At 36.4% G+C, this 27,351-nt stretch overlaps 1 long non-coding RNA gene across 1 annotated transcript in view; it reads left to right on the top strand.

Annotated features, from left to right (window-relative positions):
* The first annotated feature begins 15,164 nt into the window (after positions 1-15,164).
* LOC134798132 (uncharacterized) overlaps positions 15,165-27,351 on the top strand; it is a 417,294-nt gene continuing 405,107 nt past the window's right edge. The window contains exon 1 of the long non-coding RNA XR_010145155.1: positions 15,165-15,901. This is a non-coding gene — a long non-coding RNA (uncharacterized LOC134798132). The remainder of the gene's footprint in view (positions 15,902-27,351) is intronic.

Raw genomic sequence — 27,351 nt, 5'->3', positions numbered from 1 at the left:
AGGTTTAATTTGCGTTGAGAAGTGTGGGCTCTAGATTTATGTCAATCAATCGACGTTTTCAATACAAAGGTGGCAAACGAACGCTGATAGATGGAGTAAAAAGGAATGATCATTGATAACAAGTTAAAGGCAAGTTGTGCTTATTTATTTGTAAGTTGTCTTTAAGATTTTGGCTGATATATGATCATGTGTCAGGTCAGTCAGGTGTTAGTTGGTTGCTTCTTCTGATTTTGATGGTTTCCTTATCCATATTGGAAGAAAATGAATGATTCAAACATAAAAATGTAACACTGTACGGATATGATGGTCGTTCTTGTCTAGGTGCCAGCGTGATAAAACGGTGTCCGTCACTTTCTATCCCACGGTGTTAAAAAGTGACAGTTATTTTATCACGTGGATAGACATGGATAAAGCCATCCATAATACGCCGGCTGGTTATTCGATGAGGGTTATACACATTTTATTGTAAGCTGAACTTATGCTTAACTCGTTCGCATCTTTCCTGTAGAATCGATAGTTAAGAGAATCAAAATCTTTTTTATGGACTGCACCCTTACAGGCGGGATACTGTTTTTCAGTACTTGAGATTCTAAATAGATAAATGTGATATATTATAAAACTTATAGTTGTGAAAATATTATAAAAATCGTCCGTAGAATTTGTAACGGGATCCCATTCTCGTTCAAATATACTTATGTAACTACACAGGACTTAGGGTAACATTCCATTTCTGACCGCAGCTGCACTACTAGTACTGAACGCGTCGCTGTTACTGTCAATTTCCATAGTAAAATTGACAGTAGTGCAGCTGCGGTTGGAAATGGACTGCCACCTTTAACCAAATATCATGACGTTTATATTATGGCCTAACGTTTCGAGCGTGACGTTACGTTCGTGGTCACAGGCAGACTGGCGAGGAATTGTATCAACATCTTCTTCTTCTCCTCCGTCTCCTCTTCTTTTCTTCCTCCTTCATCTTCTTCTTCTTCATCGTGTTAGTTATAAAAGTATGAGTGAAAATCGTGTTAGTTTAAATCAATATATACTTATGTAAGTTTAAAACGCGAAAAATCAAACTCAAACTCAAACTCAAAAAATCAGCTGTTCTATGGAAAACATTGACTCTGGTTCACTCTTCTTCTTCTTCTACCTAGCGGTATCCCGGCCTTTGCCAGGGTCCACTTTCCTACTTGCATTCCTCCACTTTGCGCGATCCTGGGCGTCGTCTCGTGTGAGCCCGTAAGGAAGTTTAATAGTAAACGTTGCTCAGTATGATCTACATATTTTCACCCCTTAGAGTTTGGTCAGAGATAACACAAAATTACCCTGTATTATCAAAAACAGTTAGAAGAAGGGCTGGTGGCCTAGTGGTAAGAGCGTGCGACTTTCGATCCGGAGGTCGCGGGTTCAAACCCCGGCTCGTACCAATGAGTTTTTCGGAACTTATGTACGAAATATCATTTGATATATACCAGTCGCTTTTCGGTGAAAGAAAAACATCGTGAGGAAATCGGACTAATCCCAATAAGGCTTAGTTTCGCCTCTGGGTTGGAAGGTCTGATGGCAGTCGCTTATGAAAATGTGCCTAGTAGTGCCTACGTCTGACTGCAGGCTCCCATGAGCCGTGGCAAAATGCCGGGATAACGCGAGGAAAACGAAGATCCAAAACAGTTAGAGTCCAATTACGCTTAAACAGAACAAAGTGAGAGAGTGTCATTATAATCGTCATATTTCATAGATGTCGGACATCAATTATGACATTGCCATTGCCATACTTGGTCTATCTACATTGCAAATGGCATGCAGACTCAGCCTGGTTCGACTGTAAATCGATACCATTAATCGTGCACATCCTATCTCAATCTTCGACCACAAACTCCCAAATCATAAAAAGGTACATACGATCTGACCTTGATACACACTATAACCAGATACGGATCAGAGATTAATGGCCGAGATGCGAACGGGTATGAAAAGTGGGATAAACTTAAATGCCAGATTATTGATGAGGTTGTGTGGATCTTTGGATAACGTTTAATGTTTCATTTAAGGTCGATAAGCGATTAACAGCATTAGGAATAAATGGAATAATGAAATTAATGTATACTTTAATAACTTTTTAGTAAATCGGTAAGTACCTACCACATTATTTTTTTACTATGAATGAACTACTGTTTTTGCTGATTTTGTATAATTGACTTTGCCAGTACCTACCTTTGAAATGTATAGTCATAAATTACTATTAGCTTAGCTTTGTAAGCTCATTGTGCGTGTCTGTCCATTCGTCTGTCACATCGCTAAACATCTCGGGAACTACTTTCGCTATCGATTTAAATTTGGAATAGTTATAAATGAGGCTAACTAAGATACATTAAAAGTGTTTTTTTTTTTAATCATTTATTTACATACAATATATATACAGTGGTACTACTAAACTAAATTAATAACTAGCTTAAATCTAAAATAGGCCCTTGAGGCATTGTACCAAGGATGCTGGCGGCATTTCCTCGCTGTATCGCAATGCTGATACGTTGTGCGAGGTAGCCGCCAGCTCTTCGGTCACCAGTTACGTCAACCAGACGCTTCGCGATTTCTGCGAACAACTTATGCGCGCTGGGACCCCATGGACCTAGAGTTTCAACTCCAAATGGTACAAAATGTTTTATTTATTATATTTTTTATTCAATGTGGATAATACCCAATTACGGGACTACATTTCAAAGTCTAGTTTTTTATAACGTATAAAAGAAGTCATCTCTTTTTTCACCAATATCATCTCGACACATGAACTACACACACATAATATGTGTATGTGTGTAGGGTTACGCAGTCGGTTCATATTTGCAGATTTATGTGCGTAAGGGCAGGTCGCGGGATATCTCACTTGGGGGCGGTCAGCTCGCCCTATGAGGACTGGTAGCAAAAAAAAGGATCGGGAAAAGTGGCGTGCTCTCATTTCGGAGGCCAAGATCTTCTTTGGATCGCTGAGCCATGTTAGTTAGTTCCATTTTTTATATTATATGTATGTCGGCTGTTCACACTCGTCTCCGCACCGCTCCGATGCATTCGGAGAAGCGCGAAACGAGACAAGGAAGAGCGAGATGAGATGGGAGCAGCATGTACACACTCGTTCTCGGCCTGTCTCGGCACGTCTCGGGGTCTCTCGACGAGTGTGTACAGCCCGAATTAAATGGAATGTTTGTATGTGTGTTGTTCAAGTCAAATCTTGCAAGCCAAATCGACTCACTTCCATTACTCAATTGAGTAGAACTTCACTTACATAATTATGTAGTTGGGTGACAATGCAATATTGTGGTACTATTCAGCTGATCTGATGATGGATACAGGCGGTGGTCATGGGAACTCTGTGATAAAAGTGTCAAAAAAATGTTTCTGATTGAAGAAATCTCACTTTTGACACTATATTATATCCATAACAAATCCAGATCGAATTCATTATCTCTTTTATAATTGGATACGCCTCGGGACGATATAACGTAATGTCTTCAGCTAAATCCGAATACTTAAAGTCCAAGAATGGACTCTAATTTGGGAATTTTAAGGGTGATTTACGTATTCACCCGATATTATGAAGTGTTTGAAATTACGCGAATACACCTGTACGGCTACCACCAGTTTTGACAATGACAGATTAGCTCGCGTCTACGTAAATTACTTTCTATACATCTCGCTTGCACTAATATGCGAGTACGAGCGAGATGCATAGAAAGTAAGTTACTTAAACGTGAGTGAATATGTCAATGTTAAAACTGGTGGTAGTGCTTCTGTACGGTTACCATCAGTTTGTCACTGACATAAACGCCGTCGAGAACGTAATTTACTTTCTATACATCCCGTTTGCACTAATATGCGAGTGCGAGCGAGATGTATAGAAAGTAGTAGTAGTAGTAGTAGTAGTAAACTCTTTATTGTACAAAAAGACATATTAAAAATAACATACAATTAGTAAGAAGTACAAAGGCGAACTTATCCCTTTGAGGGATCTCTTCCAGTTAACCTTTGAGTAGATGAGAGGAGAAAGTGAAAAGAGGGTGACAAATGCAGCAAAATGTACAACAAGGTACCAGAAAGATAAAGGATATAAATACATACAAAATTTATAGGATAAACATACATATATTACACAAAAAGGAATGGGGAAAGTAAATTACGTTCTCGTCGGCGTTTATGTCAGTGACAAACTGATGGTAACCGTACTGCTCAAATCATTCAAACTCCAAACCTTTTAAAATTTACATATACATTTTTTTGGATTTTATTACAGTATAACATTTTTATGACATTACCCAACTTATTCTGCTGACGCTCCCCACACTTATCTATCGTAAGGTATGCCCTTATTACAGCAGTTTTGCGGACGCTACATCGGCTATCAGTCAAATGTGCCCCAGATCGGACCCTTTACCTAAACACTTTTCGTGTATTTCTTTTTCGATGGTGTTTTGGAGAAATTGAGTTTTGTTAGAATGGGACGGTTGAGTTATCTTTGGCGATGACATAGATAAAAGGATACTAAGGATACTATAGTAGGTATTTTTCAAACTGGAAGGGTCGATGATATAATATGTCAACTCCATACAATTTATAACCTAAAAATGCCAAATATCGCGAAATTGTATTGAATTGACATCTATCATCGTACCTTTCCGGATTGAAAAATACTATAACGGCCTGATTCGAGCTTTAAGATAAGTCAAAAAAATTCTAAAGATACGACATGGATCGGATATGTCAGTGTCAAAAGTGACGTTTCTTTCCATCCTTTAATCCATATCGTATCTAGACGTAATATTTGACGTATCTTAAAGTTCGAATCGGGCAGTTATGCTCAACATTAGACATCTTTCGGCAGATACATATGATGATTATCACCTATTATAGAATAGTTTAGCAATAGACAACACAACACAAGCATTAAGCATGACATCATTTCATTCTAGTCCTTAGAAATATATAATTACATAAAATCATCTGATTGCAATCATGCTGAGCCTATAAACCACCAGGTGGCCCATGTGCTCATTTACCTACAGCCATAAAAGTCTCTATATCGATACCTGTAGAGTACCTAACGATATGGTTACGATCACGATTTGACCCGAGGTTCAAAAGATCGCACGAGACATCGTTAAAAAAACTGGCAAGTGCGTGTCGGACCACGCATGATGGAGGGTTCCGTTCCGTACCACGTACCATCATAGGTACGGTACAAAAACGCCATACAAGCATCATAGGTACGGTACAAAAACGCCATACAAGCATCAGGGTACACCCTTACATGATACATCATCGCGGCCTTACCTATAGTCTGTATCTTTAGGTATTTAAATAAAAGTAAACAAAATCCACCCTCAAATGGCTCCTTAAGCCAGTTGAGGGTAGATGAAAACATTACACGATTAAATAATGTAGGTCGTTCAGTGACAGATCCAGGCAGTTTTGTATTTGGCATAGTCTAATAAAACATGGTCTTCCATTCCCAGAGTGACACGGGCCTACGTCACAACAACATGGCCGCTATATATAGCGCTATCGCATATTATCATATAGCGCTGTCGCATGATGACGTAGGCCCGTGTCAGTTAGGTGACCTAGAAAAGACGGGAATGGAGTACCAGGCGGAGTATATTATTATACCATGGTATTTGGTTGGTTAAAAAATAAATGTTATAACTACCCGAAAATACCTAAAGATACAGAGTATAGGTACATCATTTTAATGAAGAAAAGTAGTTATTTAGAAAAAAAACCTCGTAGAAGGCTTACTGAGTAGGTACCTTAGAAAATAATTTTCGTGTAAAATAATTATTAATTGAACTTCATTTTCATATATTTTTTGTTCGCCCGGTTCAAAAGTTAAAAAAATCGAAACTAATATTAAATAGTCTAAAACCTATCAAATGAGACATAAATTTTAATTAAGTTTTTTTTTTCATTTTTATTTACATGTAATTAGCGGCTCACATAATATTTACGTACGGAATTCTTAAAATTAAATATTCTTATTACTTACCTTATAATTTTCGAGTACAAAATGGTTGCGACATATGGACGGACAGACGGATGAACGGTTGGACAGACGGACAGATGGACATGACCAACCTATATGCGTTCCGTTTTTACCATTTTGGCTACGGAACTCTAAAATATGTTCCGAAGTAATTGACTCATTTAATGGGCTTTTAAAATGGTCTATAAAAATTAAGTATTTGCTCCGTAATATGGAATGCGTGTAATTGTGCATTTTATTGTTTTAGTTTTAACCATGTTTTTTTACAACGTCGGTGGTAAACAAGCATACGGCCTGCCTGATCACCGTAGCCTATGGACGCCTGCAACTTCAGAGGTGTTAGGTACATGCGCGTTGCTAACTCTTTAAGTCTCGGCCCGATTCAAACTTTAAGATACCTACCAGGCCTATTCGGATTTCGAGATAATCACAAGATCTTGAGATGATTTAGAGATCAACTAGATCTACATTATATATCGACTAGATGTGACTTGGATATCTAAGTCATAACTTGTCGAAATCGTTCAAGAGGACCTCCAGAATCGCGGAAACGTCAAATTTGACATATCTATCTTACAAATATCTTTAAATTATCCTTATCGTAACTTATTGAAGTCTAGTAGAAATCTAATTCATTTTCCGAATCGAGCCGCAAGTCAAATACTTCGACTAGATACGATATGGATTAGATATGTCAGTGTGAAAAGTGACCTTTCTTCAAACAAAAACGTCATTTTTGACACTGACATATCTAATCCATATCGTATCTAGTCGTATTATTTGATGTATTTCAAAGTTCGAATCGGGCCGTATGTAGTATGTGCTGCCAAGTGCTGCTGAAAGGCGGGTAAGGTTTTATTTTACTTACTTATAAGTAATATAATTTTGCTAGACTTATATCAACCGGGATATGAACCGTGATTACCTTTTTTACTTTGACACCCACCCGCTATCATCAGTTACCCGTGATCATAATTTTTACCCGTGAACGTTTTTGTTTGAAGAAACGTCACATTTGACACTGACATATCTAATCCATATCGATTCTAGATCTATTAATTGACGTATCTTAAAGTTCGAATGGGGCAGATAAGTAGTCAAGTAAAATAATACGAGTACCTACTAGAAAACCAGTTGAAACTTATGAGTGCGTGTTTACCTCGGCAGTGACGTGCCACAAAAAGGTGGGCGGGCGTCAACGCGTCACGACTTGCACGTGCGTACGCGCAACCGTGCCACAGTGGACGCATTTACGGACTATTTTATTGTGGTTGTTGACGCCATGTTAAATGACAAATGGGGAACAATAGTACATTGTTGGAGAGGCTAGAAAGTGACCAATAGATTGACTAGTTCCTTTGCTCTTCTTCTTCTTTCCATCCTGTTACCCCCTGCTAAGGTGTAGGGCTCGAATATTTTTCTTCCACTGACTCCGGTCCTGGGCAGCTTGGGTAGCCTCCTCTCACCCCATCCCCAATACACCCAGCTCTTGCTCCACAGAACGGCGCCAAGTAGATTTAGGGCGACCATGTTTCCGTTTGCCGGGCATCTTCCAGGTCAGGGCCACTTTGAATAGGTGAGTGTCAGGTTTCCTGAAGATATGCCCAACCCAATGCCATTTCCGCGTCTGGATCTCCTTGTGTACGGGTGCTTGTCCGGTTATTCTCCATAAGTGAGCGTTTTCATTTGTGATCCAGTTCCTTTGCTACTGTGAGGAAATTCATTAATTAAGTATGGGTATATTTATTCATAATAAAACTTCCGTGAGACACAGACATGTTAAATATATTAAGAACGGGTCACTCACGTATTTTAAGTGGAAAAACGCTCGAGCGATATTATTTACCTAATCATTTTACGGGAGATGACAATTTCTTATCTTAAAATTCAAAACAACCAACCTTGCTGTCGCTTTCTTTTTTGTAGGCGTACTTAAGCCATACTATTTTTACTAGAATTGTTCCTTCTTACAACTAATTAATACGTAATGTTGTAGGTACACTTGTATCCTCTCACCGAATTACAAAAATTACAACAATCATCACCATCTAGCATATTTGTATTTTTTTAATAAAAAAATATTGCCAAAAGTGTTTTTATTCGCGCTTAAAAGCACCTTACTCTATGAATTTCTGCACCTACTTACATATTAAACAACTTTTCTTATTTTATAACGATTAAAAGCCTAAAAGCCCTTCCACACACAGGACGGATCTCGGGGCAGAAGAAGACCAAAATGGAGATGGCAGGACGAGCTTGACACATTTTGTAAAGAGTGGCGGGAGTGTGCATCGGATAGGGCCAAATGACGGGAAAGAGGGGAGGCCTTTGCCCAGCAGTGGGATACTCCTATAGGCTAATAAAAAAAGGCCCTTCCATAAAATATGTTTGCGACTGCGGTCGAATTTCAGTCACCACCAGAATTCGACAAACATTTAATGAGACACATTATAAATAATTTTTTTTTATGTAATATATTATATACCTATATTACCAATTGACTTTCTTGTTTGAAATCGGTTAAAAGCTGCTGCCACTGTAGCGGCGCCGCGTTGGTCACGCGGTGACATTTCTTATAAGGCTTTATGGAGTTCAAGGCACAGGCGTTATAACTTGAAGTTTATAAAAACATACTGTATTTTTTATTTTAAGAGCCAAATATAGTGTATTTCTCTTTTATTCTCTTCAGGTCTTTAATATTGAATTGGATTTGTATATATTGAATTTAATAAAATTGTATTAAGTGAAGAAATGCAACTGTGTTCTAATTGCATAAGGGTTTTAATTCTATATTAAAGTAATAGTCCTATAATCATTAAAAATAAGGTCAGGTAAATAAACAATATAAACATCCAATTATATTTCATACATAGGTACTCTCCTAAAGTTCGACCAAGCTAACCCTGCAGCGAATTTGATAGCACATAGCGTGGAAGTGTTATTTTAAAAGTCATAATTTCATAGATATTTGACGACTTTGATAACACTTCCACGCCCTACGCTATCAAATTCGCTGCAGAGTTAGCTTGGTCTAAACGGTCTAACCCTATAGTTCGTGTCATCCACGATGACGCGTAGATTTGTCAAATCTAACCTTTAATGACGTGAGATTACGAGTCTTAGTCACGCGTCTTCGTGAATGACACGATCTATATCAGCCTACGTGGAATTTCACTCGTTGTATACAAGCGCGATGAAAACAAATATTACCTACTTACAGTCCTATTCGGATTTCGAGATAATCACAAGATCTTGAGACGATTTAGAGATGAACTAGATCTACATTAGATATCGACTAGATGCGACTTGGATATCTAAGTCATAACTTGTCGAAATCGTTCAAGAGGACCTCCAGAATCGCGGAAACGTCAAATTTGACATATCTATCTCACAAATATCTTTAAATTATCCGTATCGTAACTTGTTGAAGTCTAGTAGGAATCTAATTCATTTTCCGAATCGAGCCGTTACTTGTTTTCCGCTCATCGCCCTAAACTTGCAGTATAACTGTCCTCAGTAAATCGGCCCTAAGATTTATACGCGTGATCTTCCGCGTGCAGCTAACTTTACTCATATCATGCCCTTATCTGTAGCTTAGTGATGACTCGGTGAACTTAAGGTCTCAGGTTCGAATCTGGTTAAAAGCTGTTTATATTTACGATCTGAAATATGAAGCGAGTTCGTGCGTGAGTCGGAAGATTACTTTGTTTATTAGTATTTTGTTTTTATAAAGCGTTTTTTATGTTCTTTAGAATATAAATAGACTTTTAGGGACGATTTTTTGTTGTTATATTTTTATTTTGTCAGTTTTCGATAAAATTTGGTGGAGAGTTCCCTAGGAAAATAATTAAAAATATATGAACGCAATTTCTATACATATTAAAAAAAATATTACCTTGAGTTACAAAATCATAATGAAGTATATGGTATTTTCATAAATCAACGGAAAATTACGCTTTTATCGGGACTTTTTATACATACTTTTTTTTTTTTGGGGTGTTTTTTTAGGTCAGCCAAATTTTATCCAAATCTAACAAAAAAATATCGACAACAATTTAAAATTCGATGAAAAGTAAATCTCAATTTACCTCCCTAAATGCTATTCGAGATATTTTCGGTTTCATTGTGACATAAATTTGTAAAAGTGTACACAAATATCCAGAAAACATGACATTTTAATGCAAATGACCCCCATTTAACTCAGTCAAAACGTCAAAAGACACCCAACACCAAAAGCCGCCAACTCAAGAATTCCAGAAAATCGACACGCAAAATTGTCCCGAATTCTTCAACACAATAACGTAATTTGACATTCCACTGTAACAACACTTTTAACTGAACATTTCGAACCTTCTGTCTTTGGAATAAGGTTTAGGATTGTTAGAAATAACTAAAGTGTGGACGATGGTACAGTCGAGTTCATAACCTTTTTTACAAACCACGTTTGTAACTGTTATTATTATCATCATATCAGCCTTTTATAGCCCACTGCTGAGCATAGGCCTTCATTCGAGCACGCCACTTGTCCCAATCGCAATCTCTTCAGAAGTGACCCACAATTTTCCGAATATCGTCCACCCAACGAGACAACGGACGCCAAGCGCTCCTTTCATCCGAAAGCGGACACCATTTCGATAACATTTTGGTCCACTTGCTATCACTTTGCCTGGCAAGATGTCCCCTAATTCAATTTTAGTTTGGTAATGTCATTCATATCTTGTACCTTGGTGCGGCGTCGGATCTCGACATTCCTCATTCGGTCTTGATGCTTGACGCCCAGCCTGGTGCGCTGGGTAGCTCTCTGCGCCACCACTCGGATTTTATATGAAACGTAGGCTTGTAAAAGTTCTTGTGAACTCGACCGTACACAACAATAAATCAGGGAATGTTATAATTCCCACTCGTGACTTCAATTTGCGGCCAAAAAATGAGTTTGCATAATTTACGTAATTTTTGGAGCCATTGACGTTAAAAATCAAGCCGTTTTTGTTTGCTAATTCGTTGGTTCAATGGTATGTAACGAAGTCGTTAATTGCTTGTGTTTTTGACGACAATGTGATGCAATTGGTAATTTCATGCAGTCTATAATATAACTCGGTGGATAGATTCAGTTCCCTATTCTGTGTATAAGCGCAATTTTACCGTAAATGTTCTAAAATCTTCCTCTTAGTGATGTTTTAGGTCGAAAAAATATCACTTTTGACACTAACAGATCAGTATCGTATAGCTGTGATATCTTATAAACATTGTTCAAATCGGGTCAATGATACAAGTCTTGATTTCGTATTTATTCCGCTCAGAATGAAGAGCTCATCAAACCAGTCAAGTTTTATCTTAATCTAACAAAAACGAATCGGCAAGAAAATAACATCGATCCTGTTACCAAATACTGTGTGTGTGTGTGATGTGTGTTTGTTGGTGTGTGTGTGTGGACAGAAATTTTTTTGATATTTATTTATGCGACTAGGTAATGATTCTAAACCAACGAAGTGAATAAAATCTAAATCACGTAAAAACCTTATTTTTAAAGTTTTGTTTTACTCACAACAATTTTGGCCATATCACTCTATTGCAACTATTTTATTTAAGGTCAGCTATCGAAAACATTTTATCCATGCAAAGTATCCATACAAAACAATGTAACGAGAAAAGTTTGATTAATATTTCACTGTTGCAGCATTCACTTGATTGGCAATGAACTCAGACCATAACTATTGAATAGGCTATTGAAACCAACTCGATGAAATATATCGGAGTTGAACTAGCCGAGACTGATTTATTTTTCTAAAATAACCAAGATATTCTAATAGTAGTAGGAAAATATGCCTCATTAACTCCTGGGGCCCGTTTCTCAAAAGCTTGTAACTTGTAATACAAGACTAACTGGAAGTCCCTTTCTAACAAAGCTGTCAAAAAGTGACATCCACTTGTATTACAAGTTACCTACAAGCTTTTAAGAATAGTTTTTATATAGATTTTACGGTTGTTTTTTTTTACCAAATCTGTCTATTAGACCGTAACATTAAAAACACACTTCTAAGTTTAATTCCTGAATTTTAAGTAACTCATATGCACCTGCCTAATTTAAAATCTCCTCTCGACATATTTCTATTTCTTATCTTACCCAACCTTGCATCCCTAGGTAAATAAATAACGAATACAGCAGTCATCTAAAACACAACCCTCTTCCGCACAGCCGGTAATGTTCGGGCATCGGTAGTTTCCGCGGGGCCGAGCTGGGGGCAGTTTTGTTTACTGTCGTCTTTACGGACAGGGGGGTTAAGTAGAGATAAACGTATATAGAACTGGCATTAAGGTAACGTTCAGTATATTTTTATCTCAAAAGACCCCTATGGGTCGAAGTGTATCCGCAAGGGTCTCCGAAAATCATAAGATAAGATAAGATAAAATAAGGTAACGTTCGGATGGCAACTGCAGACTACAGCTGCATTAAGGTGACAGTCCATTTCCAACGACAGCAGCACTACCATTCATTTTACTATGGAAATTGACAATAACACCGACGCGTTCGTACTAGTAGTGCAGCTGCGGTCAGAAATGGAATGTTACCCTTCCTGTTGCCACATTACTGCGGCAGCGTTGATGTCGCCACTGTACAAGTCGGTAATATTGGGGAATCGGCAGTTTCCGCGGGGCCGAGCTGGGGGCAGTTTTGTTTACTGTCGTCTTTAGGGACAGGGGCGTTAAGTAGAGATAAACATATTATATAGAACTGGCATTAGTGGCATAGTACCTAAAGCCTGGCCAGTAATATATGATCACGCGCCATGTTGCGGAATTTCATTGGAACTAATTTTTCCATACTATACTGAACTGTGACTATATAGGTTAATGACAACAGCGCCCTCTTCACAATGTTCATATATTACTGGTCAGGCTTAACCTAAATAGATGCTTTACCGAGATTTTTAACCCACGAACCAGTCACCTTATCATTTTTTAAGGAAAATTATACGAAATTTAGTCCAAATTCTAAATGTTGAATAGGCAGGTACGTCAATGAATCCCATCATACAATTTATATTGGAATTATTACTTAAATACTAGTTAAGGCGAAGTTATGTAGGTACTAAAAGCGAATTTAGGGTACGTATTTTTGCCATCCCTTTTTTTCAATGAACTGCAACTGCAACATTGATAACGTTACGGGGTTTGCTTAATATTATGTGTTTGAAAGAAAAAGTAATAAACTTTGTACTGCCAACTTTATGACGTCACACTACTCCCACCACTTTCGCGTTTCTCATCTCACATATTTGTGTTTAAGACATCAAACTGAATGCATTGATACCATATTCACCCATATATGAGATGACACGAGCGAAAATCGAGCTCTAGAATACTTTTCGAGAAAAGGCCGGGCCTCTATATGTTTCTGTTGCCATGTCTATATATATTAGCTAGCTCTACGACCCTGCGTGCAATGGTCATCTTCCGCAGGCGGCAGTATCCCGGCTATATCATAGCGTAATTTACGCACCGTATCAGCTTCACTGACCAAAGACAGACCTTATGACTTTGCAATAAAGACTACAATCGATCAGTGAATTATGTGTAACGTATCCTACGATCAACACACTGATCGTTGTTAGACCTTAACTCAATGCAATAAGGCTTAGGAAAAATCATAGTGTTTATGTTGGTTGGTACGTCTAATAATATACGAATTATCTAGTGGACGGTAAACATCGTAAAGAAACCTAGCTGGGAGCGAAAATTGGTATGGCGATTAAATATTAGGGTCGGGGAAATGGGGGGTCAAATTGGGGGACCACACGTATTTCGACTAAGCCTTGAACTAAGCCAGGTCTTACTTATCTAAGGCCCACTTGCACCATCCCACTAACACGGGGTTAAGCGGTTAAACCGTTAACCTAGTGTCAAATTGTACTGGCAACCATGGCAACTCCAGGTTTAACCGGTTAACCCCGGGTTAGTGGAATGGCGAAAGTGGGCCTAAGTGTTGTACCTACACAATTTTGTTTCTAACCTTTCTCGTAAAAGTTTTTATTGTTATTTTGTTATATAAGATTGAGTAAACAGTAGAAGTAAAACTCTTTACAAAACTAGGACATAACAAAATATGTAAAGGCGAACTTATAGGGACAAAAAGAAGAAAGGAGTACCTTGAAGAGAGTTTTAAGTGCCAAAATATAATTCGTTGGTATTTAATAAAGTAAGTTGTATACTATGAAAAGAGCAAATCTTAAGTCGTTTCTCCGGCCCAATGAAAAACAAAAAAAAAAAATTAAAATGCTATTTAATATATGTACTTATAAGGCATACAATGTTAATTGTTAACATTAACATTAATATTAATATTAACATTTATATTATAAATTTAAGTACCTACCTACCTATATCTTTCTTAACTTAACAATTTCAACAAAAAAAAAAATTAAAAGAACACAATTTTCAACGCACATACTTAAAAAAGGCGTACACATTAAATATACATTTTAACTAAGTCTCTTTTTCAACAGAGATTTTCCCTCAAATATTTCCACATTTAAAAGAACACAACCAACGCACAAACTTAGAACCACCACAGCTCATATCGTGTAATGAAAGTCGTAAACAAACCGACATATTATACATATATGATAATGCCGGCTTGTATATGCCGGCGTGTTTATGTTATGGCCCGACCATTTTAATATATCGTAGTCCTCTTTTGTTGGGTATGCTTTATAAGCACATTTGGAAATTATTTTCAAGGAGCGTTGGTAATTAGGCGTAGTGATGATGGTACCTGCCTGATATATAAATATATTTTTTGGGTCGTTGCATAATAAAATAAAAAAGGTATTTGGTGAATGTTAAACGTATCGTGTTTTCTAAATAAAAGATAGGTAAAAAGAAATAAAGCTTTATGCATATTAATAACAGCTTATGAATTAGATCTGAGCTTGGTTCTAGATATTATGATCTGATGTTAGCGTCAAAAGTGACATTTCTCATCACACTTTTGACACTGAAAAGTCATACATAACAAATGCAGATCATAACCTAGTCTTACAATCAGAATACTCGTACGCCCTGCGTTTATTAGGCTATGAGCTTCATCACATATGATCTTTGAGTAATTCTAAGCATTTCAAGCCTGGGAGGCAATAAGGGGAGGGGGGTACAAAGATAGCCGCCACCCGTCATCATTCAAAAAAAACTGTTCTGGTCCTGGTGGCTACTAGGGCAAGTTTGGTATCATTTTCGTATAAACCGGAGACGTAGAATTCATTGCTGATATTTGTTTTTTTCAGCTTCATAGTAATTTTACAAGAAAAACGTAAAAAGATGAAAATTTAGGATGGAGATATTTGCTTTGAGAGCTAATAACTTTTGTATAGTGGCCAAAAATATCATATAAAAAATACTATAATAAAGCGTAATTCATGCAGATTCTAAACATATACACGTTGAGTAATATCCTACTGCAAAAAGATGGTGAAAAAATTATTAAATGACCGCAGCGCGGGTAGTTGGACTTTCGTTTATCTTGCGGACCGTCGTTTATCTTACAAAATGATCGAGTACGAGTATCTACGTAGGTATGCTTACTTTGCTAGATTTTATGATGACGACTAAAATACTTTCATCCATACATAATTCATCATACAGACATAATTTTATGCACTTTAATTTTAATGCACTTGCAACGATTTGAGTGGGGCCTAGTGTTATTTGACCGGTGTTTTCTGTAAGGTGGAGGTAAGTACGTTCTTCCCCAGTTGGGCTCTGCTCGGATAGATCTGGAATGACATCCGCTGTGCTGTGCCCTACCACACAAAGCGAGATGACATTTACAGTGCTCATACCTCTCTATTGAACGTAGTTTAAGGATATACCCGGGTCCAAAATTGGGTCCGAGAAATAACTATTATAAATGAAATTATTCTAATAAAATAGCGCTCTTTTTGCTGATAATATTAAAACACTATTTATGAGAGAAATTGTACTACTTAGGAAGAGGCAAAATATTTATTTTCACGATAATTTTCATGTTATAACTCACTTTAAGTAATTTTATAGGTAACTTACTTGTTGTTTTTAATAAATAACTTCAACCTGCACATAACATTCATTTGGATTTGATTTGGTTTGATTTTGTTTGATATTTTACATTTAATATTTGCTTCAGGTTGGTGTGGTGAAAAATTCTGTGTTTCACTCGGCGGCAAATTTTGTTTAACCCTCGTTCTTTGAAACCCTTACAACGCTCAAGATTCCATTTTTCGAACCACTCACTACGCTCGTGGTTCAATTTTGAAATCTTTCGCTTGATCGGGTATCAATATTAGCACGAGCGGTTAAACAACAACTTTGCCCCCTTGTAAAATAAATAACTATTATGCGGAGAGCTTACATTTAGAAATCATAACAGCTCTGTATATTTGTCATACTAATATAGGTTATGCAAGTATGACTTGGTGACAAACCAACGAAGCCCCGCCTCGCGGGGCTTCTATTTTCTGCTCTGAGGGATAAAAGGTAACTAGGTAACGAACCTAACCTAACCCAACCTGAAATTGCGGTTGTACATGATCTTATTTGTTAAGCGAGCCGCCCTCCTCTTTAGACATGGGGATTGGGGATACCTGTGTGTATGTTTTTAACCTATACCAGAATTATGTCTGTGTACTGGAAACTGCGGACATTAAATATACAGTAAGCATTTTATTCGTCATCATAAAATCTAGCAAAGTAAGCATAGTTACCTACGTAGATATTCGTACTCGACCATTTTGTAAGATAAACGCCGCCTAGCGAGAGTCCAACTACCCGCGCTGCGGTCATTTAATTATTTTTTCACCATCTTTTTGCAGTAGGATATTACTAAACATGTATATATTTAGAAGCTGCATGAATTGCGCTTTATTATAGTATTTTTTGTATGATACTTTTGGCCACTATACAAAAGTTATTAGCTCTCAAAGCAAAAACCTCCATCCCAAATTTTTATCTTTTTACGTTTTTCTTGCAAACATACTATGAAACTGAAAAAAACAAATATCAGCAATGAATTCCACGTTTTCGGTTTATACGAAAATGATACCAAACTTGCCCTAGTAGCCACCAAGACCAGAACAGATTTTTTTGTATGATGACGGGTGGCGGCCATCTTTGTACTCCGCCCCCCTCGACTAGACGCACGCTTCTTATCGCCTCCGAGGCTAGAAATGCTTAGAATTACTCAGAGATCATATGTGATGAAGCTCATAGCTTAATAAAAAAAATTTGGGTCATATATGGCAGCGATCCGTAACTGACTCCAGCATTAAATATAGTTTTTAGTCATTTCAAGAATTTTGAGATTTTCTTGAATATTTTATAACTCAAATGTAAGTATGTTTATAAACACATTAAAAACTGAAATATTTATTGGTGAAATATAAGATATTTTATATTTATATATTATCGAGTTGAAACAAAAACAAAATATTCCAGTTTTGTTCATTTTAGCTTAAAAAATGAAAATCTATACTACTCTTCGAATATGACAATATGAAGTAAAGGTACGTACCTACATAAAAATGTAGATTTTTAATATTTACTTAGTCAATGCCGGTTGTAAATTTTCGCTAACAGCCTTTTCACATCCAAAGTAGGCCTACATTATGTATGAATACCCTAATTTATAGACTTGTTACGTTTTTAATAATATTTTTACATGTGTGATGGTTGCAAAACATGAAACAAAAATAACTTGATGCTACTTCAAAAAAAATTACACGTTCGTGTCTCAAATTTATGGTGTGGAGGTACTTTAAAAACCTGCTGTAAGGTCAGCCAGAGCCATTGCAACTATCTATGGGGCAAATATCTATCATTATTAGGTATACTTACTTATCGTGATTTAAGACCTTTGCTCTTGTTGGAGGAGTAATCGATTTTTTTTTAGGGTTCGTACCCAAAGGGTAAAACGGGACCCTATTACTAAGACTCCGCTGTCCGTCCGTCCGTCCGTCCGTCTGTCACCAGGCTGTATCTCACGAACCGTGATAGCTAGACAGTTGAAATTTTCACAGATGATGTATAACACAAGTACAACAAACGTGATTTTTGACCGAAGTTAAGCAACGTCGGGCGGGGTCAGTACTTGGATGGGTGACCGTTTTTTTTGTCGTTTTTTTTGCCGTTTTTTTGCATTATGGTACGGAACCCTTCGTGCGCGAGTCCGACTCGCACTTGTCCGGTTTTTTTTCTTTCGAGTGCCAGTTTTATTTTCTTCATACATAGCATTATTTTTATCGCATTGATTATGTTTCTTGTCTTTCTACCATACTAGCTTATATAGCCTTCCTTTTTTCCTCCAAGCACTCTTTGCTTTAGTAAAAATTTCTACATACCTATATGTTTTTGCGACACAGTAAAGCTACCCTGCCCAGTAGCTCACATTAACCGTTACTCATAAAACTCTGGATTAAGGGCTACTTTACGACCTATACTAGTCCCACTGTCCCCCATACTAATACAACAAAGCGTTCCCACGATTAAAACACTTAATAACACAATAGCGATCAGATAATCTCCTTTGAGATGCATAAAATCATTTTATTCGACTGTGTCATAAAATTTCCAACTAGCAATAACGTAGTAAGTCTAAATAGTATGAATATAGTTACGCTGTTTTGTAATAAAAGTTTAGTTATGGTTTTATAGCTTGGACCGTAACCCAGTGGCTGGTAGGGACACAATATAATGATAATAAAATTAATAATCTGTGTAAGCATAATACCAATATTAGTTTAATTTTATTTATTGTCAGTACGGGAATAGGTAGGTATGTACTTTATATCGCTGTGAAAACATGCTAATTTTAACTATAAAACTGCGATGTATCTCATATACGTATATGTGACGTTCCACGGCAAAAGGTACCTTATGGCGGCTGGCGCTTACGTCGCATACCGCCGCAATAATATTGGAGCGGCGTTAATAATAGCGTAAGCGCCAACCGCCATAAGGTACCTTTACCCATGGGACGTCACATATATAAAATATAATTTATAAGGGATCAGAGTTGGAGAGATTGGAGAGAGAGAGGCTCAGGTTTGCGTAAGGAGGCTTACCGCTCGATTCGGAAAATGAATTAGATTTCTACTAGACTTCAACAAGTTACGATACGGATAATTTAAAGATATTTGTAAGATAGATATGTCAAATTTGACGTTTCCGCGATTCTGGAGGACCTCTTGAACGATTTCGACAAGTTATGACTTAGATATCCAAGTCACATCTAGTCGATATCTAATGTAGATCTAGTTGATCTCTAAATCGTCTCAAGATCTTGTGATTATCTCGAAATCCGAATAGGCCTGTTAGCTTAGTTTGGGTCTAGGTAGATCTGTAATAAGATTGTCTCCAAATATTTATTTTTGAAATGAAATGAAATGAAAATATTTATTTTCAGGCAACTATTGGCCCGCAGTTTTTTGATCAGCACGTTTGGCGTTTGCAAATTGGTAAATGTAAATCTTTAAAAAACTTCAAAAAAGATCAAACGGGAATCTGTGTGTCAATAATTCGTGACACAACTGACACTAACATTCACTTTTACGACATTTCGTTAATATATTTAGTTTGATCCCTACACAACGTATTGTCAGCGAATAGAATAATAGGATCATAAAATGTTATTTAGTTTTTAGATTTCCTGCTTTAGGGCGTGGTTGAGGGATAAATAGAATAAATAGCAAGTTTTATTTAGAAAATAGTAATAGTAAAAGCAGTTGTCTACTTGTTTAGCAAGTTTATTACTGGGTGGAGCTTTTAAGTAATAAAATTACTGTAACTAGTACTATGAAACCGTCGCCGTCGAAATATTTATTTGTATAATAAATTATGAAAGTCAAAAGCAACTAAAAGGTAAATATGAAATATAAAATATTAACATAGTTGGTTTGGGAAAAGTAGCAGCTGAAGTAAATGGTGCTGCACAGAGCACCTAGCCAAGGTGACAAATATATAGACAAACGAAAAAAAATGTGTCGGGATGACAGATGCTTGAAAGTGTCAGATTATTTACAATAAGTATATTATTTAACTTTAGATTGACGTTTTTTATCACCGATTGTCTTCTTGGCTAGGATATTTAGATTTTACAATTGTTAGGAATAGTTTTGATGTCATTGTACCGTATCATTCGGTGAAGTTATTTATTTCGAGAAACTAGTTAATACATTTTTGATATCTTGGTGTGTGTGAATTTTAAGTCTCATTACCGCCTATGAGCTCTCGGCGACCTAATCCATTGATTTGGCGTAGGCACTAGCTTTTACTAAACTGTCTGCCCTGAAAGGAAAACAGTGTTTTAATGGTATTTACCCGGTTCCCTTGCAATGGTTCATCATCCTAATTTTCAGACGGTCATCAACGTCAAAAGCATTTAAGTGTTTATCTGCTTAAATTTAGCTTACATTGTCCGTTACTTCGTTTATCTGTGGTCCCTGATTCACACGTGCGTGCAGCGGAGTTGACATAAACGACGCATGAGTATAAATTACTGCCGTAACATCTTTGAAATGCACTTGCATGATTTAATGAGGGATTTAGAGATCCAGAGGCAAATAAATAGTATGAAGGTTAATATTATAAATATTATCTTGTAATAACAAAGATTCATTTAGGTACAGTCTGTGAAAATCGTGCTTCCATCAATACAAATATTGAACCATACAGAGCCATGTATTTCAGCTGTCAAGGACACTGGGACAATTGTACATACACATAGAAATTTGGCTTGTTAGAAGAGCTCCTCATTGTGGGCGCAATAAATACGAAATCCCAATTGGGGACAAAAAATCTATGTAAGTTTCCGTTGAGTTACGATCATAGTCCTGTTTTCATAACTAAGAGGAAGATTTTTAGGACTTACAGTGAAATTGCGCTTATTATACACAGAATCTATTTACCAACTCTATCGGATTTATCCACCAAATTTTATCGAAATCTGAAGAAACAAAATCGAGAACAATATAAAAATCGATCCAAAAATATTTAATATCGATCGATAAACAGGTTCTATAACTTTTTCACTAGGGTTTTAAGAAGCCCAAATGTTTAGTTTTGTATAAAGAGGTATAAAGCTCTTACTTAACTGTGTTAACTATTCATATTTTAGCCATTTTGTCCAAAAAATGTTTTCACCTTTAACTACACAGAACCATAAGAAAAATCCAGCATTTACCGTCAGTTTTTGCTCGTAAAATTATTTCCAAAGCGCTCAATCTCATTGTGCACTTCTAAAGAAGTTTTATTTCCTTCTCTGAATTGTGAGTTTGGTATTAAAATTTTATGGTTCGAACCAAATGGTGAAGCCTTAATGTGCGATTGTTGATGTGAGTAAGCACGTGTGTTCACAAGTGGTGACCTGAATGAGGTGTTCCGAAGTTCAACTTAAATAAATAGATTCAGGCGTTTCTTAAATGGGCGTTTTCAGAAATAAATATTGAAAACCTGATTCTTTCACATCTGGACGTTCTTGGGCTCATTCTACTCAGAATCGACAGTATTCTCCATCCCAACATTAAAAAAAGATGTCCCAAAATGTCCATTCCATTACGTCACGTTTTAGTATGAAAAAATGTTTCACTTGTATGTGCCTGACGTAGTGGAATGTACAATTTTCATACAAAGATTTGGGACATTTTATTTTATCATCAGAACTGAATATGCTAGTGATTCTGAGTTGAAAGAACCCAAAAACACCGGAATCTGTAAGAATCGGGTTTTCGAGATATATTTATTTCTGAAAACGCCCAAATCCATGCAATACAATACAATACTCTTTATTGCACACCTCACATAGTTTATAGGTTGGCCTAATAGCTAAGTATACTTACATTGACATTTTCTTTTTTGTGACATTGTTTTATTTATTAATTTTATATTCTTTTATCTTTTAATTTTCTGTTTTTAATGTTAATGTTAAGTTGACGATCTTTTAGTGAAAGCCTTTGTTTTATCCTTTTGTGTAAAATACTGTGTCTTTTTCTTTAAGAAATAAATATATCTAATCTAATCTATAATTATAAATAAATATTAGTCATTCTTGGCTTTAATTAGCAATAGCGATACCTATTGCTACTTAGCGTGCGTATTACGATCGAAATACCTAATGCATTTTCTCTTTTATGACTTTTATTACTTTATTGTGAGACATTACTTTAGTGTAGAAATTAGATACCTATATTAGTACCAATTTAGTTCAAGTACCGATCGGTACTTAAACTTCATTAGGTACCTTCTAAGTCTTTATATCATATAATTAACTGAGCTCATAATGTACACGAATAAATATATGCTTACAGTCCTTGGACGACGGCCTATTTCTCCGTGTACTAAAGATGTTTAATAATGGTTGTCGTTTTAAGGGTCTTCGGGTATTTAATCGATTTCTTATGTTCTGTAAGATTGGATTACATACTGTAGATACAGCATTATGATACTTGTCTTTAATTTACTTTAGTTATAAACGACTGCCCTTTTCAATTAATAATTATTGGCATACAAACATTTTAAGTGCCTACCTATTAAAACACGGTCACACTATTAAATTTGTAGGTAATGTTTGTCTACTTTAACACAGATCTGTTCAGTCGTTTATGCCTAAGTAAGTACAAAAAACATCTGTATTTACAAACACTATGCTATATGAGCTGTAAATGAGACGTGGCGAGCGACCATCCATTTTGAAAAAAAAAAAATAGAAATCTAAGTTTCGTTATAGAAAACAAGCGCATCAAATTTAGCGATCGCTTGAGTATCTACCTAGGTATCTTTTTTATGATATACTAAAAGGCAAACGAGCAGACGCATAGCCCGGTGGTAAGCAATCACTGTTGCTCACGAACACCTGCAACAGCACCGGAGGGGTTGCAAATGCGTTGCCGGAAAATTCCGATAAAAAGATGGGAGTAGAGAGACTTCTCTTAAAGGTTTTAAGGCCGTATCAGTCCGGGAGACAGTTAATTCCACAGTTTAACTGTGCGTTTATAGAAAAACGCTCAGTTGAGGAATGCCTGCCGTCTAAATGGTAAAGATGGAACTGTTGTCACAAAGCAACTGTTGTGTGTTGTATGTTTCCGGAATAAATTATTTGAATTGAAATGAATTGAAGCGATGGCGGAAAGAAGCGGCAACGATTAATTCGAATTTCTAGGAGCACGAACTTTTAAAATGCATTGTATTTATGTCATAGAATGCTGCATCTAGTGGATGAATCATCTCTAAGCACTAGTAATAGGTTTTATGGTAGACATGCCTTAAGTAGTAGACCCTAAACGTCTAGAAAATAGAACATTCTGAATCAATATGCGCAATAATACTGTTAAATTCTAGTTAAGTTTTATTGTAAACCTATATAAGGGGATAGCTGGCTATTCAATCTAGATCATTTTGTATCAAGTACCCCATTAGAGCTAAACAATACTTTTTCAATGACCTATGCAATGTAGGTATTGTAAGGTATGGAAGTGCTGTATCTGTAAGGTTTAAATTATAGATGACACGAACCAGTTGTTCCACTATTTAATAATTAAAGTCCAAATAAAAACTCTTATGCCGGTCGCTGCTGCAAAGGCTGCGTTCAGCTTATTTTTTTTTATTGTTATTTATTATACTAGAAGTTACAACTTTTTTTGTTACATACAATGCTCCACAAAACTACATTACGATAGAGCCGTGTCGTACGGCTGCGATCGGGGCCCACAAATGGTCTCGCAATGTATTATGCTGAGGCGAGACCATTTGGTAGTACTTTGACGCTTACCAATTTTATGTTTTAGTTATACTCTTGTATGTAATTTTATGTTTAAGTTTATCACGAATAAAATACTTGATTATGATTCTGATTCTGATTCTATTTTACTTTAAACCTGCGTAGGTAAATACATACGTACGTCAGTAATCAATACGTGCCGATACATCGTCAGGTGTGCGGTGTGCGTGCGCTGATATCCTGCGTACTGACTTACATTACGCTATTATGAAGCCTATCTCAAAGGTTTTATGGTATGGAATCGTGTGAATTTTAAGTGGAGTTGGCTCGTTGTGGCTTTGAGTAGATTTATGACACGTGTATCTATAAGTTTATAAATGTATGAGGTAAAGGAGATCATAGCATATTATAATTATAAATATAGTTCAATATATTATATTTGTTGGGATTAGTCCGGTTTCCTCATGATGTTTTTTTTTCACCGAAAAGTGACTGGTAAATATCAAATGAATGATAGACCACCAGTACTTCCAAAGCATAACATGATATGTACCTATATTATCTATGGTTCTTAAAAAGCACTATTCCTATATTTAATAAAAGAAGTCCAAAATATTTCCTTTCAATCAATAAGTATCCTAAATCTAAAACTAAAGCTTTTTAAATTAGCCGACACTGGAAACAATGTATCGACAAGAAGATTTATAATGGCAACTTCGTTCCGTTGCCAAAGTAGAAAAAACAAATCAAATGTAACAAGAGAGGCTACCGGATCACGGAACAATTGACCACTTGAGGTGAGGTGTAAGTTATGAGCAGACATCGTACATTTTATAGCATTTATAGTGCTGAGTGGTGTTAACGGAATTGGTATAGCCTCGTAACGTAATTAACGCTATTTAATCATTAGGGTCGAAATCTTTTACACCAATTCCGTTAACACTACTCCGCTGCACCGAAAATGCTATAAAATTTACGATGTCTGGTTATGAGACATTGTATTTTTATAGATAGCATTCACCTTTCAATGTGTGTGGTGGTGAAAAATCATGGCTTCAAACCTCGGTTGTGCTGTAAGTATACAGGTTGGCCAAAAAATAAGTGCATTCCCGTTAGGTTAGGTTAGTTAACTTTTACTGTGGGACCAACCCCGAAATCGCGAAAAAAAAGTTTGACTGTTTCATACATTTTGGCTGGTCCATTTTCTATGGAAGGGTAATTTTTTTTCGTGATTTCGGGGTCGGTCCCACAGTAAAAGTTGCTCAGTATAATCCCAAAACCTCGCTGGCAACGGGAATGCACTTATTTATTGGCCACCGTGTATAGCAAAAATAATTATCGTTCTTGAAAAACATGCTAAATGATTACTAGAAAAAAATCGGTCAGGATCCTTAATTAGACACACTCAAAGAGGTTATGCAAAAAGCAAATTATTATATGTATCTATCTTCATATTTATTATAACTTCATCTGCATAAGCTGATGGCAAGATCCTTATGCACATGAAGTATATGAACTCTTCTCTGATGGAAAGCAATATATTTGGGATTCATTGCCTAAAATACCATGTCAGCTTTGGTAGGGCTGCATTAGATGTTCAGTTCCTTCAATAACATTGAGCTTGTCTAGATTGAACCTAGATTGAACTAGATTGTCATCTCCTACTCGCAGATTACCTGCCTGATAACTTCTGCTTGATAAATATATGTTTTCGCTCACATCTTCTCGCTTGTATAAAGCACTCGACTCATCGGAACCCGTGTAACGATACCCAGCTGAGTTTAATACGGTCCGGGCTACAGCCAATTCATAAAACAATTCACAAAGCGTACCAGTATAAATGTTACATTTAGACTGCAACTGCAACAGCAGTGTTGCGGCTGCAACGTGACTGCGAGGTAGCGTGCGACTTTCAATCCGGAGGTCGCGGGTTCAAACCCCGGCTTGTACCAAAGGGTTTTCGGAACTTATGTACGAAATATCATTTGATATTAACCAGTCGCTTTTTGGTGAAGGAAAACATCGTGAGGAAACCGGACTAATCCCAATAAAGCCTAGTTTACCCTCTGGGTTGGAAGGTCAGATGGCAGTAGCGTTCGTAAAAACTAGTGCCTACGTCAATTCTTTGGAAAAGTTGTCAAGCGGACCCCACACTCCCATGAGCCGTGGCAAAATGCCGGGATAACGCGAAGAAGAAGAAAAAGATTGTGAATTTAGCAGTTTTTGGACTTATTTTGACTGTTATTATGATGATGTTGCAGTAACTGGTGTGGATTGTAGACTGTGCCTATGACTATGAACTTCTAAAGTATTATCAAACCATATTTACTCTTCTGTATTACATTCAAAAGCATACGAAGCGTTTGCACAAGCAACATCCTTTAAGCTGCAAATAAAATGCAAGATAAATAGGTAACAGATAATATTTCCCAAGCTTTTAACAAGCATCAACATTTACTTGAAAATAAAACACTGTTACAATGAGTTAAGGTAGTTATTAAATTGCAAAATTGTGAGAGATACGAGGTATTATAGTTTAAATACTAGAGCTTTGAGCAGTATTCGTTTAAAACTTATTTGGAGCACTTACAGATGTTAAACGTGGTTTCTAAATTGAGTTTTTGTGGCCAGTATACAAATTCAATGGAGATTGAGCTTGCAAAGCAGAGTTTGCCAAGGAAATGTATGAACTTTTAATAGAACATTATGATATGGTCAAAATTGTTAATAAAATTTAAATAGACACTCGAATTTACTCAGATTGTAAAATAGAGTTTACAATCTAATATTTATTCATAGTCCATGTTACTCACAATATTAGTCCACTTTTAGCCATTTTCTAACTTGGAATTAAAAATGTATTAAATATAAATGTGTATGTTTTTAAAAATGTACCTATGAGTACCTACTATAAAAATCTAAATAAAAAGTAAATAAATAATGTTAATTTAACTTAACCAAATATTTATCAGACGCTCGCAGAAAAACTAAAGGCTTCCATAATTAACCATGATAACTTACCAACCGGCTCAGTTAAGTAGACCTATAAAGCTAGCGTACTAAGAAACATAATTATCTAGGCAATTAGCAGTGCGTATTAGCGAGTGAAAACATGCTTGAGCCAAGTGGGGGAGTGAGGCAAAATATGGAAAGAGCTGAAAACACGCCACATGTGGACTTAACTAGCTGTTGTGAGTGGGTCTGCCTGTATTTTATAATAGGTGAGTACCTACTAGGCACTTGATGGTTTGCAGGTTTTAAGTTAAGCTTCTCTATACTGGATATATGTTAGAAGAGAGCAATATACAGTAATACTGATTTTAAATTCAAATCTCCACTAAAGAAAGTATTGACAAAACACTTAAACGAAACCTAAAGCGTTTCAAAAAAACCTTCCATTAATTCAGCTACTTCAAGTGCTAATGTGCCTCAAAGCTTTTCTAAAATCAACCTTATATCTTTAGCTTTAGAGTTGAATGTTGGGTGGTCACAGATGGCCTTTGACAAAAAACTTTTTAACATTTTCAATCGCGCTTTAGAGTGGGCAGTGGCCATTGAAATCGCAGAGCGAAATGTGGAG

The sequence above is a fragment of the Cydia splendana genome, chromosome 16 (assembly GCF_910591565.1).
Source record: "Cydia splendana chromosome 16, ilCydSple1.2, whole genome shotgun sequence".
Lineage (NCBI taxonomy): Eukaryota > Metazoa > Arthropoda > Insecta > Lepidoptera > Tortricidae > Cydia > Cydia splendana.
Note: the sequence above shows the minus strand (reverse complement) of the source record. Positions and strands in the feature narration are given on the sequence as shown.